Source organism: Glandiceps talaboti, chromosome 8 (assembly GCF_964340395.1).
Source record: "Glandiceps talaboti chromosome 8, keGlaTala1.1, whole genome shotgun sequence".
Lineage (NCBI taxonomy): Eukaryota > Metazoa > Hemichordata > Enteropneusta > Spengelidae > Glandiceps > Glandiceps talaboti.
In genome coordinates, this window is record NC_135556.1 from 16,231,810 (window position 1) to 16,252,207 (window position 20,398).

Below are 20,398 nucleotides of genomic sequence, written 5' to 3' on the forward strand. Positions count from 1 at the left end.
TATGCGTTCCATTTTTTAGGACCTTGAACATTGAATGTCCTGTCTCTAAACATTTTACGGACCGTTCTAGGAACATGGTAGGAATCTTCTTCCACAGTGCTAATTGACACAATGCAGAGACCAACGCATGGCTTTAAACTACTGTCATTTTACAACCAGCGAAAAAACACCAGCGTGTTTGCGTGTAAGAAGTGAGCAAAGGAAAGACTTCACGCAAAGACTACAATAGGTAAAAAAAGAACAATACAACTGATACAAAAACATCAGCTTATTCATATATGACAACGAAGACTCATCCTACCGCCATATTGTTTTCACAATTACAAATATAAGCACAAGACACGAGGTTTATTTTACTCTGAAATCAATCAATGAACTAGCAAAGTAGTGGAAAACATCAATCCCGCCCTGATAATATGTTTACAAATTAAATATACACTAAATTATGGTATAATTCGATTACCAGTTGCAGTAAAACAAAACTTGCAAAAATTTCAAAGGAAATTGTTTGACCTATATACTATCAAACAATATCATTTTTTATTTATTGTACACTTGAAAATGTCTCAGCTCCTGTAATGGTTCAATTCGTTAAAATTATTTCTTATAACGGTTACCATGAAAGAGAATTACTCACTCATATGGTAGGTAGCTAAACATATCAAATCACTAGGAGTAGATACTGTGTTTGTTATAATTTCTTTCACATATTTTGATGGTAGTATGCCAGTGACATTCCCTCGACATGGATGCTTCTAACCTCTACCATTGTAAAATCAACAGACTACATATCCATTTATAATTCATGCAGGACACGTCTTGTCACATTCAATAATACTTTGAGTCAATTGACTGCTTATCAGTGCAGAAGTCTGTAGTGAATCCAAAGTGTGGTCTTTGATTGATCGTGAAACTACGTCACTGCGTCTCATGTCTTCATTATGTCATTAACCAGAAGCAGTTTTCATTGCTTCTGTTTCGAGAGGTGACATTGACTGTGACTGCAATGACATTCTCTTTCGGTTGTAAATCCATTCAAGCTTGAAGATTTTCCGTCGAGTAATTTATGCCGATGACTAAAACAGCCAACGCGCAGTGAAGCGTGAATATGTAGTTCTCATGAAACCATTATCATATTGATACATTAAACAGTCAGCGACGAGTGGCGTGGGTGGATGGATGGATGGATGGATGGATATGGATGTATGTATGGATGGATGGATGGAGGGATGGAGGGAGGGAGGGAGGGATGGATGGATGGATGGATGGATGGATGGATATGGATGGACGGATGGATGGACGGATGGATGGATTGATGGATGGATAGATCCGTTCGTTTGATAGTTCATTGTTTGGTGCGTTAGTTATATTTCAACTTCACTTCGCTCATCAGGGAAAAAGTCACGTTTACTCGCTTACCACTACTGATTGGCCAACCATCCAAGAGCGACAAAGTCACAACTTCAATAAACTTGTCAAAAATGTGTTATTAACAAAGTACCATCATACCTTTTTGAACATGTAACAACCAATGATACCATTTATCAATACAACACAACACAACACAACACAAGGACCAAATTCCACATTCCGAAAGACTAGTCCCAATCTTTCAGATACAGGGCATCCATCATTGCAAATAGTTCATCAATCTAATGCCTTCTGCATTCTTCCACTCCTCTCAGTGTTCAATATTGTATATCATTTCATAATTTTTGTATCTGTCACGTACATTTGTATTTTTTTAAATATGTATTATCATCTGTCATATTTTGCAACTGCGTGAAAACCCATATAATGGATGCGTTGCCGTTTATGAATAGATATATAAATAACAAATAATACTGTTATATGTAATATATTACGTAACCATGGTAACTTTAACTGAATGCATGGATTTGTGTACCTTATTCTTTCCTTTGTTATCTTACTGTTCAACCTGTCAGTTTCCGGTTATCGGATGACTACCCTTCACGATTTTTTCTACAGATTTATCAAACAAACACACAGACTGCAAAACTGACAGCCATATAAGTGTATACTAGAGTTAATTGGACCTTTGGTCATAGATCAAAATCAGATTGATTATGTGTATTATACGATAAATAATTTCAGTCAACCCCGGGGTTATTAGGTTGAAAATGCATAACATATGAACCCAAGCAATAATTTGTACCTCGAGGCCTTCGAATGTTAAATATACAACATGACAATTTGTTAATATACAATATCGATATTAATACAGACTGAATAAAATATGAACTTTACTTATTATTAATAATGGCACAGCATGTACTCATTACTTCACGATGGAAGTGCCAAATGGTAACCATGGCAACTAAGACTAACGACGGCAGTTGATTTGTTTTTTTCTAGTAACCGTCTTCGTACATCACGATAAAAAAAACTCTCATGCTGACTATTGCTAGTAGTCTGGATAACACACAAACATTTATGTTGTGTCTGGTGATATTTTGAACTTATCCGTAATCCAAATAATTTTGCGATCCATTTCTTTCAACATCGTATTTCAGTATGTTTGATACAAAGACTTCAATTAGGATAGGGGAAGTGAAACTAAGAATTTTCACAAAGTGAATACTGTTACATGTAATTAGTGAAAACAAAACTAAAATTTGATATAAAAGCATAAAAGAGTTGCGACTTTTGCTGTCTTGTGGTGTATGTGTGTAACAGACAGACAGACAGACAGACAGACAGACAGACAGACAGACAGACAGACAGACAGGCAGGCAGGCAGGCAGGTAGTCTTGCTGCTAGACGTTCGGGCTTTCTTTCGATGCTATAACTATAAGCGAACGAAGTTCGCATGTGAGGGCCTCCTCGATAGCGTTGTTCGGCTGTGTGTCGTATTTTATCGGAAGAACATCCGAGGGCTAGCTGATAGACTAGCAGGCAGGCAGGCAAGCAGACAGACAGACAGACAGACAGACAGACAGACAGACAGACAGACAGACAGACAGACAGACAGACAGACAGACAGACAGACAGACAGACAGACAGACAGACAGAATTATTTCTCCATTTGGAAATATGGCAATTTATGTTAATTCTACAAGCACTTAAAATCATTTACAGTTATTTCTTGTGATGTTTTCTGTAGCTAGAGATGGTTAATGCACACCGTTCCTTTAGGGTACAGATTATCAAGATGTCTATTCATTAGTACAATTGCTCAGTATCGATTGGACAGTCAGCTTGCCCCTAGATTATGATAGCGATGTTAGGTCGTGTGTCGTAATTGTAACGGAAGAACATCCGAGGTCTAACAGATAGATTACTAGATAACGGGAGAGATACGAGTGGTGAGTTATTTTTTTTATTACAAAATAGCTATGCATGTGGTTCACGAAAAGATAACTTCCAAATCGTGGGTTTTGACTTCACTCGCTGAAACATAATCACCACTACTGTACCACAAGGGCGAGTATGTTTTGTAAACCTCGGCTATGAATCATTACTTCGCCAAGATAGCGAAAATGGATTCCCCAGAGGATCGATGCGTTGCTGATAAATCAGCTGATAAATACTTTTTTCCCTTTTTTGTTTAAAATTGTGATGATGTGGTACTATTTACACCTTTCCACCATTCTTTGTTGTAGGATGCCTTTGGGTTTTGGAAGACTTCGCAAAGACCATCTGTGCTAAACTGTAACAAAGCTGACTTTCACTTGCATTTTGACACCTATTGTAATACATTCCTTTATGCACAGTAAAATTTCATTAAAATTGAGAAATGTTTTCACCATTTAAATAGTTTTGAGTAGACAATCGGTTATAAGCAATATCTTGAAAAGACTGAGTAAGAGAGAGAGAGAGAGAGAGAGAGAGAGAGAGAGAGAGAGAGAGAGAGAGAGAGAGAGAGAGAGCAACTCTAATTCATTCTCTTTATTCATTTTTTTTAGCTCGCTCATTACATTATTGGGCAACTCTTTTTTGACACTGGAAGGACGTCCTCTTGTTATTCATACTTGTGGTACACTGTACCCCAGACCCCATGACCATAGCAATTCTTTTACTGGTCTGAGACTGTACTGTATCAGCAAGTTTATGTAAATGAGTAGCCAAGTACTTGACACATTTCGTCAAATGTATGCTAATGAGCTGCCTAGTACTTGACACTTTCCGTTATATTATAATAAAGTGTGCAAATGGTTGTAAAGCCATGTGCATTTGTTTTGGTTTTTTATTCCTTCCCATATCTCAAGATTGAGAAGTGCTACATTTATTTGGGTTGCATACAATGATAGCTCAAATGGTTGGTAGTCATTTCCCCCCAAAAAGTTAATTTTGTAATTTTTTCTAGCTTTATCGTGGTCTATAACCTTAATGGAAGATCTAGAGACGCGGAAATTGTATAAATGTCGTACAAATAATCATATAACGCACTTTCTTTCCATTCATCTGCGCCATTGTTAGTTTTTTTGCTAACATTCCTAACCAGTCGGCATATTTAGATTACCTATCAATCAAATTTTATACAATTAATTAATTAATTAATCAATTAAACTCAAGATTATGAACCCTGTACTGTATTTTAAGTATAACCCATCTACTGCGTTGTCAATTACAGATTATTGCAAACAGACAGACAGACGTCTAGGGGACACCCTGTTCTTTATTTCAAAGGATAAATAATTTGTTATGATTAATAATTGCCGGAAATCAAATATTGTGCTACGTATTTAATTAATAATCAGATTAGACTATGCAAAATTTTCAATTCTTTTTTTTTCATTTTGCGCGTTATGGCATGTTTGGTTCTTAGATTAATTCCCGAGGAATTTCCTTAAAAAGTTTGTCTTTCGCAGAAATTGTTATAGTTACTAATGTATTGGAAATACAAGTGTTGACTCAGTCGATTCAACTAATTTATAATTTGATGGATCAGTCAATCAACGAACCTATTATCTAAGAGATTTATGAATTAATTAGTCAGTCTTTGGACTAATAAATAAATAGATAAACCTAATGAATAAATTAATTTATTGATTACAACTACTAATTAATTAATTTATTAATTAAGATTACAGTCTATACCAACTATATTCAATATCATACAATACAGGTGTATACCATCACCCTATTTTTCCCCATGCTGGCATATTGTTGCCATAGCGATTGGGTCGAAGGTCAAGCCATCGGCTATAGTATATATATTGTACAAGGTCAGTGGATACCTTCATTAGTTTGTTGTGCTTGATCAATATGTAAGGAAATTGTTAATCTGTTGATTTTCGTATAGAGCAGACGCAGTATTCGGTGGCCATGTCAAATTAATATCATTTTGACCTCCAGTTAAAAAAAAATTGTACGGTGCCGGTGGCCCCAGATTTTTATTTGATTCTAATTGAGAATAAGTTTACTATAACAAAGTAACAGCAAAATTTCAAAGAGTGTCTTTTCCGGTGAGGTGTATTCTATTTTAAATACCTTAAATATGACAAACTTACTTCAGGCTATTTATCAAATTTATGAAAGAGAGTCTGAAATTGTAAAATGAAACAAATTTTTATCACCGTTTGAGATCCAATTATTAAATAACATATGTGTAATTGCAATTTGAAAACAAACATCTTTTCTTACATGCATATGTGTTTTCTATGGTCGAATTAGCTTCTTTCATATTTGGACTACCTTAAAATAAACGTACTGTTACCAACGTTGCAAGGATGACGACGTTTTTAAAAGTCGAAGTAATTTTTTATATTGTTTCTTCAGGAGTTCTTGTTGTACAAAATGCATCAGTAAACTTGCAAATGTTGTTTTTCTGATGTACAATTTAACAAAAAGTAATATTCCGATACAAGCGAAGTTAAAATCATTACATTCAGTTTTTATGAAATTTTCTCAAACTATACGTATTTATTTATTTATTTATTTATTTATTTATTTATTTATTTATTTATTTATTTATTTATTTATTTATTTATTTATTTATTCATTCATTCATTTATTTATTTATTTATTTATTTATTCATTCATTCATTCATTCATTCATTTATTCATTCATTCATTCATTCATTTATTTATTTATTTATTTATTTATTTATTTATAATTTTGCAATGCTATAGTAAGTGCAGTTTGTCGAAAGCTTGAAAATAGTTGTCTGGGGTTGCTGGAGATCTGTTACTCTGAAAGCCACTTTTTAGGCTATTCAGACCCTTTCAGACAAAATTTTCGAACATGGCTATATTCTATCGCTTGACTTGACAAAACACCTTCCAAGCATGGCTATATTTTATCACTTGACTTGACAAAACACCTTCCAAGCATGGCTATATTTTATCGCTTGACTTGACAAAACACCTTCCAAGCATGGCTATATATATTTTATCGCCTGGCTTGACAAAACACCTTCCAAGCATGGCTATATTTTATCGCCTGGCTTGACAAAACACCTTCCAAGCATGGCTATATTTTATCGCTTGACTTGACAAAATATCTTCCAAGCATTGCTACATTTTATCGCCTGGTTTGACAAAACACCTTTCAAGCATTGCTATATTTTATCGCCTGGCTTGACAAAACACCTTCCAAGCATTGCTATATTGTGTGGCCTGGTTTGACAAAACACCTTCCAAGCATTGCTATAATTTATCGCCTGGTTTGACAAAACACCTTCCAGCATTGCTATATTTTATCGCCTGGCTTGACAAAACACCTTCCTAGCATTTCTATATTTTATCGCCGGTCTTGGCAAAACACCTTCCAAGCATTGCTATATTTTGTGGCCTGGCAATGTTACCAACATTACCCCATTTTCTATGTGTGGACTACCTTTGAACGATCCGCATCTATTCAGTAAAAGTATTCCAATGTAACAAAGTAAGACTTTGTCCCGTCAGACTTTGTTCTATTTCAGGTTAACCGATTCTATTGCAGGCATAACAATTTTAACTGCTAAATAAAGAGTTCTAGACTAAGTTAAAATATATACAATATCAGTGCAAGTAATCAGATTTTGAAGTTCACATCATTTTGTGTTTAAAATCTGAAAAATCAAACTGTACCCCTTCGTTGATAATCTCACAAAGAGTACTGAATAGGTACAAGATGTGTAGGTAACATTAATTAACACGTGAATACATATCTTTTTTTTAAATCATTGTTGAGATGACAGACAGTTTTGTAAAGAACGCCTCCGGATTCTTCTAATGTCTTCCGTTGACAATACCTCTTGTATCATGTCTTCTTTCCCCACGACTCTGTTTGATGAGTAGTTTTTCACATCCCTTAATTAGCTAGTATACGTATCTGATAATGAAATTGAAATATGGTTTGGAGACTTTCTTTTTTATCTTTATTCTATTTAACAAATAATAGAAACGGTGAATTATCTGTAAAAGGAAGTAAACAACACCTATCATCTATTCATTTGGAGAAAAGTTCATCTGTTTGTGTGTATGTATGTATGTATGTATGTATGTATGTATGTATGTATGTATGTATGTATGTATGTATGTATATCTGTCTCTGTCTCTGTGTCTCTCTGTCTCTGTCTGTCTATCTATCTGTCTGTCTGCCTGCCTGCCTGCCTCTCTCTCTCTCTCTCTCTCTCTCTCTCTCTCTCTCTCTCTCTCTCTCTCTCTCTCTCTCTCTCTCTCTCTCTCTCTCTCTCTCTCTCTCTCTCTCTCTCTCTCTCTCTCTCTCTCTCTCGCTCTCTCTCTCTCTCAGTACTTACAACTAATAATTTGGCCGTTCATATTGCCATTATTTTGTTACATCAATGTCATTAATGAACCAGTTATTTAATTAATTTATAAAATATAAGAGTTTAGTTCGTACAAGAACAAATGATGGTTAAGTATATCCAAAATTCTACAGGCATCTTTTAAACGCAACTGGTGTGTGATTCATACACATGCGCCTTCGAAAACCTACATATTTATATTTTAAGGTGACAATCATAAGCAGAATTGACATGAAAACCAAGTGCATGCTGGCGTCATGCAACTTTTAGCCAACGTCGGTACTGACAATATCGTCTTTGTCAGCACAGAAAAATAACTTCACTCGGAGATGTCTATTTTGACGAAATCTAAAGTTTAGCATACGGCCATAATTACCCCCTCCCCAAAAAGTGTGCAACTCGGTTTGCATCCCTTTTGTTTATAAAACGTAAGCTTGAAGAAAATTAGAAAGTAGAATGTAGAATGTAGACATTTTTGTGAATACAGCCATTTGAAACTGTACAGGTACATTTCATTTTAAGAATCGCTCGCACGATTTCGATCTCATTGAAACATGAAAATTAAAACACAATTTAGATGACTTGAAATTCGCCATTTTGCCACAAAGGATGTCGGGAATCTGACACCATAGCTTCCTAACTTCAAGGTGTCTTTTGTATGTAGTATTAGTTAACCAAAATCCATTGCCTGACATGTATAAAACCGCATGAGGTGCACTAGTGTGATTGTCTCTTGACTTACATTCATAATATTCATGGTCTAGTATCCAAAAGTTCTAGATATCTCTCTGAGTGAGTGAACTATTACCATGGATTAATTCATTAGATTATTTAAGCTGCATTACACTGTCACCAACCATTTAGCATGTTTAGTGGCCCCTAGTCTGGTCAGTTTATATTTGAAAATAACTGAGCCACTAAATGCGACGGATTCTCTGCAGTTTGTGATACTGTGGTGTCGTGCCTATTAGCGAAGGCGGCCGCGCCGGTGAGGGCGGTAGGACGTATCTACGGTTTACATGAATAGGCTATGCAATGGTGTAGTAGTTATCGAGATAAAATAGTTTCTGGTCGGGTCAAAACATGGCTACAAATAATTTGCAAACAATGCAAACACAAGATATCCGTGTAAAGCATGAGAGTTTTCAGTTCATTTATTAAAAGGGGTTTGTTTTGTTTTGTACGGTGTCGCTGAGTAGGGGATGAATTCATCATAAATTTGGATGGGTGGATGGATGGATGGATGGATGCATGGATGGATGGATGGCTGGCTGGATGGATGGATGGATGGATGGATGGACGATACGGTTTCTTTTCGATATAATTATGGAATACAGTGGAATACACGATGGACTGACATGTTTGAAGTTTACGGTAACAGGTATCGCATTTGATTATGGTTGAGAATTTATGTTGAATAACGTACGTGTATTTAAATCGTGACTTGTTTCACACCAAGCCATGATTCTCACCATGCAATGAGCATTTATACAATTACATCATAGAATTGCTCAAGTCTATAGGATTTCCCCGGCCCTAATTGTGTAGTATATATATTACTATATATATATAGCCAAGTGTGCGGAGTTGTTGCGATGAAAATTAGACAAACAATTTGTACCAAATAATTTTAGAATGCCTCAGTGGACTAGTATCATGTTACCAGTCTCGATGCAACCCCCCCCCCTCCCCCGGCCATACCCCTCCCCCATCGATTAAACCCATGGTTAAACTACACGGAACGGTTTTTAAAGTTCTTACAACTAGCTCCGATGAAGAGAAAGTGTACCGATTCTATTGTTAAAGAAAAAATCGATATCTTTCCGTAAAAGCTGTTCAGCAGATGACGTAAATGTTAATAATTGATGATGCTGTGGTATCACGTGACCATCTTGAACTGCTGCATGTCGCGTCGGTTCCGCTTTACTGGTGATTACTTCCTACAACTAACAGGTGAAGACCTAACGAACTACCTGCCGTCTACTCTACGTGCAGACTGGAGGTAATACACTACATACATCGTCTATGGCAGAGAAGGTAAGTTTTTAATTTAATATATTGTACTGTGTTTGTTGTTTCCGCTTTACTACCACTTGTCAGGCACTTTTATTTGTATGAGCCTCTCATAGGTTGATACTATAGGCTGCTGAGCTGATACTATAAACACATAGTATTTTGTGGGGGGGGGGGGCTTAGCGATAGGTAAAAGCTGTTCAACGTTCACCTATATTAATCGTCAATGTATTACTATGCTAGCCTGGAATCCATGCTATTTTATTCTACGGAATTCTTAGCTCAGAACTAAACTCAATGAAGTACAGCCTTGTAATAATAGACACGGTGTGAGTAAAACAAGTTTTTTATTTAGAAAATAACATTACATATTATCTTGATTTTGCCAAACTTTCATTCTTGTGCAAATAGCATGACTCGTGAAATGAACACTTTGAATTATAGGGCGTCTGTTTGGTTATGGCCATATCGAATCAGATGTACGGCGACGTGTAGTTGTACACTGTTGTTTAGTTAATAATTACACTGTCATTATTGTCCCATATTGTATTTCAGCATGGATCTATTATTGAGAATAGATCCATGATTTCAGGGACAAGTAACGTGACTTCATTGATTGGCCCTAGCTGTCGAAAACATCTTCCACATACATAATCGTCGTAAAGCGAATATATGTTTCCCCGAGCCCCGAACTCAAGAGAGGCGTGAACTTGGCTGTGGAGAATGGGAAGCATATATTGTATTATAATTCCATGAACAAGTGATTTTTTGTTGTCATATAAACTGCAAAACACGCTACATTTCATCAAAATGCAAATTGTTACAAGCTATATCCAAAATTACATACGCTTAGAAATCACTCAGTTCACTTTTACCTTAGTAAAAAAATACAGTTGGCCATACTTTGCAAACATGTGTATTCTCCAAGAGTAATGCATGCAGACATGAAACCAGTTGCAATGATAATATCAAATGTCGTCAGTTATGATACGTGTATGTACCATGTAGACAGTGAAAAGCAAAATGCTTTGCATTCCCTTATCACATGTAGTCCCCGTACTAGTAGGCTGGCGAGACCTGACAGGCGTTCTTTACCATCTCTCCACACACTTCGAACGCCAGTGATTCTTCCCCGTGTACCTTAACAAGGTCACCACCCAGCTCTAAGGGAGGCTATATATCATCGCATCAGCTGATATCAGCCAACATGTTTACAATACAATGGCATATATTGATAACACTTTGATAATGTAACAGTACTTGTAGTAAATAACACATAGCTCTTGCTGTGCTTAATGAAATCAACAGGTGGTTCATGATAAGTTTACATTGTGTTACTGTAATAGTGTGTGTGTGTGTGTGTGTGTGTGCGTGTGTGTCTGTGTCTGTGTTTGTGTGTGTGTGTGTGTGTGTGTGTGTGTGTGTGTGTGTGTGTGTGTGTGACGTAATTTAGTAAACAGTTCACGATTGTGAATAACGTAGGTATGGTCTTCGGTAAATTGTCTATTTGACTGCAAGCATATTAGTTTATATCTTATATTCTGCTGGTTGCAAACTGTCTATCTACTTAGTTAGTAAACTATCTATTTGGGTGTTAGTAAAATGTATATTTGGGTGGTAGCAAGATATCTATTTGGATGGTAGCAAATTAACTATTTGGGTGGTAGCAAACTATCTATTTGGTCGGTAAGCAAACTAAGTATCTATATGGGTGGTAGCAAACTAAGTATCTATTTGGGTGGTAGCAAACTAAGTATCTATTTGAGTGGTAGGAAACTATCTATTTGGGTGGTAGCAAATTATCTATTTGAGTGGTAGCAAACTATCTATTTGGGTGGTAGCAAACTAAGTATCTATTTGAGTGGTAGCAAACTATCTATTTGGGTGGTAGCAAACTAAGTATCTATTTGAGTGGTAGCAAACTATCTACTTGAGTGGTAGCAAACTATCTATTTGGATGGTAGCAAATTATCTATTTGGGTGGTAGCAAACTATCTATTTGGGTGGTAGCAAACTAACTATTTGGTCGGTAAGCAAACTAAGTATCTATATGGGTGGTAGCAAACTAAGTATCTATTTGAGTGGTAGGAAACTATCTATTTGGGTGGTAGCAAACTAAGCATCTATTTGGGTGGTAGCAAACTAAGTATCTATTTGGGTGGTAGCAAACTATCTATTTGGGTGGTAGCAAACTAACTATTTGGGTGGTAGCAAATTATCTATTTGGGTGGTAGCAAACTAACTATTTGGGTGGTAGCAAACTAACTATTTGGCATTTGGTCGGTAAGCAAACTAAGTATCTATATGGGTGGTAGCAAACTATCTATTTGGGTGGTAGCAAACTAACTATTTGGGTGGTAGCAAACTATCTATATGGGTGGTAGCAAGATATCTATTTGGGTGGTAGCAAACTGTATTTGAATGGTCGAGTGGTAACAACGTGTAGCTGTATTCGATTGGTCGAATGGTGGCAAACTTCTGTTAGGGTGGTAGCCCGGGGGCGATACCTGTGATCAGACCATTACAGGTAACTTTACGCACTACGATCACTTCCACAGTGGGTGGAGAGAGAGAGAGAGAGAGAGAGAGAGAGAGAGAGAGAGAGAGAGAGAGAGAGAGAGAGAGAGAGAGAGAGAGAGAGAGAGAGAGACTGAGGGGGGAGTGAGAGGGGAGATAGAGATAGAGAGAGAGAGAGAGAGAGAGCGAGAGAGAGAGAGAGAGAGAGAGAGAGAGAGAGAGAGAGACTGAGGGGGGGAGTGAGAGGGGAGATAGAGAGAGAGAGAGAGAGAGAGAGCGCGCGCGAGAGAGAGAGAGAGACATAGACACACAGAGAGAGAGAGCATATAGTAACTATACTAGAGAGACCCGTAATGTATAATGAAGATCTCGCACATTGCTATACTATGACAAATACTAGTACATGTCTGTTTGTTGTTGGTTTAGTTGTTTCGTTTGTTAATTTGTTTGTTTTTGTCATTGTTTGTTGTTGTTTACATTCCTATATACCTGGTTACACCAATATCTCCATTGTAATGAGTACGTGAAATGTGTTTATTTCCTTGTAGATACTGACTAGTAGCTGAAGACCTAAAACAGTCAACGCCTGGAGTTGAGAAAGATGGCAACTACTAAAACTGAACTGGCTTACTATTCTAGAGTAATGATAAACTTCCATGAAAACGGTGAGGAAATTTTGGAATTGAAACACACGGAGAAAACACTCGATAAAATCAAAGAATTCAGAAAAGAACACATATTGACGGATTCAGTTTTACTTGTTGACGGAAGGGAACACCAAAGTCACTGTGCGTTATTAGAAGCTATAAACGAACTCCACTCGGCGCCTATTCATTTGGAAGAGAAGAAGACGGGAGGAGAGAGATACTTCCGTCTGAATGATGTATTCAAAGTAGACTCTGTACTGGGTGACCTATATGAAGCTGATCATAAAACTCATCCACCAGAAGATGACATCTCAAAGTTGGGGTCTCACGCTGGACTGAAGAAATTGAACACCACTACCAACAATATTGGTAGTGCTGTGTTTGGTTCGAAGCCAACCGTTGCTGCTTCAATAATGTTACAGTTAAACACGATGAGAAAGGTGAAGAAAACGACCGATGTATGTCTAGCATGTAATGGCGACGAGATTCATTGCCATAAAGTTGTACTTGCAGCCTGTAACAGTTACTTCTACGACATGTTCACACAAACAGCTATGAGAGAATTTGTTCAAGATCAAATAATTCTTGAAGAGGCTGACGCAGGGTCTATGCAAATGTTGATTAAGTATTGTTATACAGGTGTAATCTGCCTTAGTATGCAAATGGTGTTTCTCCTTCTGCCAATAGCTGTTCGTTACCAATTTGATGACGTTGAGCAACATTGCTGTGCGTTTATTCAGCGTAATATGTTAAACTTCCACAGCTATCTCCAGATTTTTCAGTTTTCCATACAAATCAAATGTCCACGGTTAATGACAATTTCCTCGGACATCATTTCCACCAATTTCATGAAGATTGCTGATGAGGAAGAAACTTTTCTCGAAGTAGAGTTTGATACACTGGCAAAACTACTGTCGTTTGATTCATTGGTTGTAGACTGTGAAACGAGAGTTTATGACATCATCATGAAATGGGTCCGTCACGATTCACATAATCGCAGAAAATCGTTACCATGGTTACTGAGTCAGGTACGTTATCCATACATCTTACTTGATAACTTACAAAAGTTGATAGGCGCTGACATCGAGGAATTTCCAGAATGCAATAATCTGTTGGAGAAAGGGGTTCATTATTTCCATGGCAACCATCACGAAAAAATGAAAATACAAGAAAATATTCATCCACGTATCTACAGAGATGTAGTGAGTTGCTTCTATCAGTCTCCGAGTAACATTACACTACGGTGTTTAACTGGTGAAAATGGGAGCTTGAATGTCCGGACGATTCAGTGTCAGCACATAGCGGAGGACGAAGCGATAGTCGGCGTCGTCATCTTGCCTGCGTCGTTCTTATTCTTAACTTTACTTGGAAGGTTGTACACGTACGACATGTCAGAATGTAGACTTGAGAAGTCGGTGTTACATTTCCATGACTTAAAGACGGTTAGAGTTGTAAAATGTTCCACAACTTTGCTAAATTCTGATGTGTACTTTCTTTGCACAGTAGAAAACGAAGTAAATGAGAGAGAAATTACCTTCCATCGATACAACGTGGATGCCGAGGAGTGCCAATCACTTTCGTCTCCGGTAAACGTGACAGCTCGACGTGAAATGACAATAGCTGCGACCACGTCTATTTTTGCTATGTCGTCATACATAGAATCACAAAACTGTGCGTCAGATTATTATGAATGTGTTCCCCTATATAATTATGATAATGTCACTGATGAATGGAAGGTCGTGTCGAAGATCGAATTACCTGGTCACAAAATGAATCTCAGGTTATTACCACACACCGGTTCTTTGTATCTTGCATGCTGGTTGGTACAATCATGTAAAGATAGTCAACATACCAGTGCCGAAGTGTATGCATTTCATTCAATGACCGCAACGTGGACGTCAGTAAGCCGGACGAGTCCTCCGTCTTGGGTATTGCCAGATGAAAGCATAGCGCCACCAGCGATTATTCATGAAAACGGGATACATTTTTTAATTCTCGATACCACCGATGATGCATGCAGTATAGATCAGAGCATAATTCAAATAGTCTGTGACCTTGGTTCGGGAAAAGGTCATGTGAAACATGGACACCTGCCAGCTGAATGTATGTTGAACAGTGAGCTGCATTTTGCTTCACTTCCAACATTTCTGCTTGAGTAAACAGCTGCACCACCTTATCACAGCTCCCATCAATTTGTAGACCTCTTTGAAAGCGTACATGCCAGTGTATCCAGTTGGTGGCATTGTATATCCAAGAACTATTTAGTGCGTTTTCACTTTTAATGCAGACACTGGATATGTTTCAATAAATATGGCATCCACAGCGATACAACGACGTCACATACATGAATAAAGTTCCTGTGGAAAAGAAGATCTGATCTTGTTAATATTTAATTTTTAAATATGAAAAATATATTTTTAAAAATACAGGAGTCCGACATACACAGAGGGGGGGGAGTGAAAGAGGGTGGGCCGGCGGACGGACGGACGGACGGACGGACGGACGGACAGACAGACAGACAGACAGACAGACAGACAGACAGACAGACAGACAGACAGACAGACAGACAGACAGACAGACAGACAGACAGACAGACAGAGAAAGACAAACAGATAATGACAGAGACAGACATAACAAGAGCCCAACTAACCGACAGACCAAGACATAATATATAACGGAGGTTCAAATTTCAGTAACGAATTTTCTTCACAAGTACGCGTATAATTTTCATCTTGGAACAACCGTGATACTGAATAATATTAGCCCAACATAAAAGAAAAATGAGTGAATTTTTTTAACAAAGTCTAAACACTTTGACTTAATACAGGCTGTCTGTCTGTCTGTCTGTCTGTCTGTCTGTCTGTCTGTCTATCTGACTGTCTGTCTGTCTGTCTGTATGTATGTATGTGTGTGTGTGTATGTATGTATGTATGTATGTATGTATGTATGTATGTATGTATGTATCTATGTATCTATGTATCTATCTATGTATCTATGTATCTATCTATGTATCTATCTATGTATCTATGTATCTATGTATGTAGCTATGTATGCTTACACTGAGAGACAACGTTGTCTTGCATACCTGTTAAAAGAACACCTGCTGACGGCTGAGAATTTGCATATCGCAAGTTATCATTAGGGTCGTGGTCATCCGGGTCATGACTTACTACTGCAGGTATTACTTCGTTTTTAAACCTGACATAAGCTTTAAGTTTGGAAACCAGTGGTTTTTTCCCATGTTTCAGCATAGTGCCTGCAAATTAAAAAGACAAATAAAATAACCACAATTAGGAGATTAAAGACCATCGTTATTGTCATGGTAACCTGGTTTCTAACAACAAAGCTGAAGAAATGTAATGATAAAGCAATGTAACAAAGAAACTTTACCGTTCGGTGCCACTCGTCCTACTGGAAGAAGGAAGTAGTATTCCCTGTAAAGATCGTGGACTTTTTTCTTTCTCCTGTCTGCCACTTTTTTCTGTCGTGTAAAACGACATGACACGTAGCCATCAGAATATGAGCCTTCAAAACTTGCCAAACCATGCTGCAGAAAAAAACCAGCCAGTGTGATTAATGCTATCTCTGTGACGTAGTTTGATAAGAATCTAGAAACTATTTAAAAGGTGGCAAGGTACAAATATTTCTGTTACCATGTGTTTCTTGAAATATTCGATCCCTGTTTCTGAATGAACGGTAATTTCAATTGTATGTTCTCTAAAATTAATGTTTTTTTTCGTTCAAAGAGTCGGTTAACTTATTTTATTTTAAGAAGGAATTTTTACAACATAGCATATGTCCGAGTATTTCAAACTTTACTCCCATTTTTTCAGTGACATCAACGTCACACACGGGATGATTCATTTAACTATGTACGTTTTTGCTTTCTCTGTTCTTATTCACACCTATATTGACGACCTTTTGTATATGTATTTATTTATTTACCCAGTTGTCTTGGGAATTTCAAGGCTTTGTATTGAAGTATTGCACAATGACTTACATAGTAGGGGAATTAGCTCACATGGTAGAGCGCTCGCTTAGCATGCGAGAGGTACCGGGATCGATGCCCGGATTCTCCAGAGTATACTTTTATTCGTCCTAGTCACTTGCACCAACGTCACAGGAAGATTTTTTAGATATTCGACAATTCTAACAATTCGACAATTACCATTTTAAGTTTATTTTTTTCACAATTATATATTAGTCATAGGAGGACGGGACTTTGACAGCACGGGGTTCAAACAGAAATTAAATTCGAGATTTTTCAGTACGGAATACAACTAATTTTAAAGGCATTGGTGGGTAATAATTACTAATTAAAAGTGACTTACCATCGGGAACGGAAAGTTGCCTCGTCCAAAATTATAGGAATGCCGAAGTTCCACTGTTCCATTTGCATATGCCAGACATGTATAAACGTCATCGTGACCCTATTAAATTCAACGGAAAATCTGGGCTTATGTCAATCTCTCAGAAGGTCTAATTCAAAAGTTTGGAAAGGACACATAACAGTATACGTCATTGTTATAACCATTACATATTATCAATACAGGTAACAGGTGTTAGTTTTACCATTATTTTCACCCAGTAATATATACATAATCATGATGTCATGATGCCAAATTGTTATTAAAACATAAAAACGGTAAATTAGTCCATCAAGTTGAAGTTTTCTATTACATGAAAAATATTGTTGCGATTCTCGTGTAAAGGTACAGTACACCAAAACAAATAAGTAGACAGACAGACAGACAGACAGACAGACAGACAGACAGACAGACGGACGGACGGACGGACGGACGGACGGACGGACGGACGGACGGACAGACAGACAGACAGACAGACAGACGGACGGACGGACGGACGGACGGACGGACGGACGGACGGACGGACGGACGGACGGGCAGGCAGGCAGGCAGGCAGACAGACAGACAGACAGACAGACAGACAGACAGACAGACAGACAGACAGACAAAACATATTCAAGTATTTATATCTAAGTTAATATTCATTCACCATGTGTTGATCGAGGGATAATCCAATTGAAAACCATCCATCAGTTTTTGCTAACATTTCAAATGCCACTGCATCCTTCCTTTCTAGTATTCTGACTTCACGATACGTCACCATTACATCGCAGCCTCGTCCACGACAACGAAGTGGATATTTCACACAACCATAGGTAATCCCACACCCTATTCCATCTGGTTCTGTGTACGAGGCAATTGCGTCAAAGAAAGCAATCAGAAGTACAACGTGTACCTCTGGTAATACTCTAGATAGATGCATTTCATCTAAGAGAGAGAGAGAAAAAAAGTAGGTGTATTAAAACAACCGTTGATTCCTTACAGGTGCGCAAGTGCAGTGTATCCTTTTTAGGGGCGTAATTCTTGCTGCACATTAAAATATACCATTCTAATTACTGAAGCATACCTACATATCTCCACTTGCAATTGAATGAATTCAAACCAGTATAACTTATAAATGATCCAATGACGTAATTTATCATACGAATAAAAAGTCAATAAATCCCTACTATGCAATACTGTTTCTATCAATACCAGAAGACAATTAAAATACAACAGAAGGCATATATCGATACTGCACTGCACTATAGTAGATTAGTTTAATCAAGGTTATGTAAACATTTCATGACTTAAGGTGTTATAAGCTTGTGCCACTTTAATATATATGAATAGAATCGGTACACTTAGGGGTTGGCCGATGTTTGAGGGCGCACCGTCACGGCGTACCTTACAGACTACATTTTGTCTAAATCAAATGAACTGACGCACCACCATCCAATGCAGACGGTCATGACCCTGCCACCCGCGTCACGGTGTCTGCGTCTTGTTGCAGTACGCGTGGGTTTACATGTAATGGTTTATTTCATTTAGACTAAATGTAGCAATAAATTGCCATCTTGCTATTAAAGTGTAGCATCTGTAGTTTCTTACTGGTTTCTGCATGATTGTATCAAACAGAACCGCTGAACGGTATTTTGAAATCCGCTGTAAGTGAATACTTGATAGGATTTGTAGAAAATACATAGGAATCTCAGTCTTGTGGCATGGAAATATTTCTCAGTTCGCCTGAGATTTATCTCAGGCTGTTTCTCAAGTTACTACTTTATCATGACACTACATATCAGCAATGAAATTATTCATATAATTATTACTCATATCATATCAGTGTATCGATTGTACTGAAAATATACGAGGCTAGTAACAAGTTAAACTCTCATATTCATTTTGACACTACAGTGAATTTACTTAGTCCTTGGTTTATTTGTTTGGCTTTCTATAACTTCTCTCATTTACACACACACTATGGTAGACTTACATCAATACTTAGGGAGCTTTACTTAAGATTACGTCACTTATAACTTAGAAACTATTTGATGACGTAAACTATCCGATGAGGCAATTTCAAATAAGTTTTCTAATTATGATTTTTGCCTCGGTTATTTAATCCATGGCGTTAATTGATAGTGATCACTGCCCCTGATCACTGCATTACACACACAGATATCTGACATAACAGTGGTTGGAATGATGACTCATCGAGTAATCAAACCAAATTGATGTCCAAGCGTTACACTATATAGATAGTGGAGATGTCTGGGGTTACACCACACAGGTATCAAATGGCACTGTTTGCTTGATATACGTGTACAAGTACTACATGCAGAAGAATATATAGAACAACACGTTATCAATTTTATTATTTCATATTGCTTTGAAATTAGTCTTTACTTTATCAAAAACTACGCCATTCCCAGTTATCCCTTTGAAAACAGGTCAATTAATTATACGTAATTGGTCATCAACATTTCTGTAACAGAACTTTTTTTAAAGAATATTTTTATTTACCATTATTATTTATCTATTCCTAAAACTGGGTGTTCAACTCGTCTTTGCATTCACTTGTACATGTATTTATATATAGGCACGTGTGATTGCTGTTGACGACAAACATCCACTTTATGCATATTTTGATATTCTCCCATCTGGCCGAAGATACCGCTGTCTTAAAATATGCTCCAAAGTTCGTTACAGCAAGAGTTTTGTCCCCGTCAGCCGCCAGATTGTTAAATCATTGCTAAGTTGTATTTATGAACTAAGTGTCTTTGTCTTTGTCTTTGTCTTTGTATTTGTATTTGTATTTGTATTTGTATTTGTATTTGTATTTGTATTTGTATTTGTATTTGTATTTGTATTTGTGTCGCCTGGACTTTTGTGAGTTGTATACTACTACATATCCTTGAGGACAATACATAAATAATAATATTCATGCCTTTGCGTTTACAAATGTTTATACGAATTATAATATCCAACGGGCTCTTAGATGTTACGCTTCTCAAACGAAAATATACCATATCACAAATTTGATCTTGGTAGTCTGCGTTACTTTAATTCTGTGTAAAGATTTGTATTTAAAAATATTTAATGGCTAATATCAGGTCAAAGTTCAGAGCGTCGTAGCTTACTTACAGCATGGTTACAA

General features: G+C 37.1%; 1 non-coding gene across 1 annotated transcript; it reads left to right on the forward strand.

The window, feature by feature from the left end:
* The first annotated feature begins 16,898 nt into the window (after positions 1-16,898).
* On the forward strand, positions 16,899-16,971 carry Trnaa-agc (transfer RNA alanine (anticodon AGC)). The gene has a single exon. It is a non-coding gene; the product is annotated as a tRNA-Ala (tRNA).
* The last annotated feature ends 3,427 nt before the right edge of the window (positions 16,972-20,398 follow it).